This window comes from Myotis yumanensis, unplaced genomic scaffold, assembly GCF_028538775.1.
Source record: "Myotis yumanensis isolate MYYU_CA2020_CCGP unplaced genomic scaffold, mMyoYum1.0.hap1 SCAF_7, whole genome shotgun sequence".
Taxonomy (NCBI): Eukaryota; Metazoa; Chordata; class Mammalia; order Chiroptera; family Vespertilionidae; genus Myotis; species Myotis yumanensis.
In genome coordinates, this window is record NW_027223758.1 from 14,166,342 (window position 1) to 14,167,275 (window position 934).

The following is a 934-nucleotide window of genomic DNA, read 5'->3' on the forward strand; positions in this document are numbered from 1 at the left end:
CCAAAAAAATGAGTTCGCGTGTCACCTCTGACACGCGTGTCATAGGTTCGCCATCACTGCCCTAACTGAACAGAGGTGGGAGGGGCAGGAGCTGGCCTGGGGAGGGGAGGTGGTGAAGGGCAGAGTGCTTGGAGTGAAATGGGTGGGAGGTGAAATGGACAGTGAGCAAAGCTGAGGGGATGCTAATGGACCATTTAAACTCAGACTAGCTATTCAGAAAATGCCAGAAAGCATCTAAATGCGGTCAGTCCCAAGCTCAGTAGGTACACACCATCCTACTCACCTTTGTAACCATGATCCATGTAGCAGGCTCTGTCCTAAGAACACTGTGCACACTTATGCCACGTAAAATCCTACTCCACGGTGCAAATGAGGAAACTGAAGCTTGCAGATGCTGAGCAGATGAAATTTGACCGCAATTGGTGTCCCTGCAATGCCCATTTTTTAACCTTCACTCTTCTCTGACAGATCAGTCTCCCAGCAAGAAAGAGTAGATATCCCAAAAATTCAGTGGTCCTCCAGCCTTATTGAGCACCAGGGCCTTCATGGACAGCTTATTTGGTCAGTGGTGGGGCCCTGAGAACCCGAATCCTTAGCAAATGCCCAGGGGATGGTCCAGAGAAGCACTGCGCTAGGTCTCTAGAGTGCCTGTTCCAAACCTTTTTTCTCGCTTGGGGATAGGTTTTGCTACAGTACGTGACACAGCCCTGAAGCAATAATGGCCTGAAGATAGGATTTACTTCTCAGGCTGGGGGTAGGCAAACTGAGGCTATTTTGGTGGTTTCACATGGTCACCAGGGACCCAGGCTCCTTCCAGCTCAACATAAACCTACCTCTAGAGTAGGGATGGGGACAGTCCAGCCTGTGAAATCATTTTGTCTGGTCCTGCCAAGGCATTAGGGTGAGTTAATTAAATGTTTCATCAAATATAGCA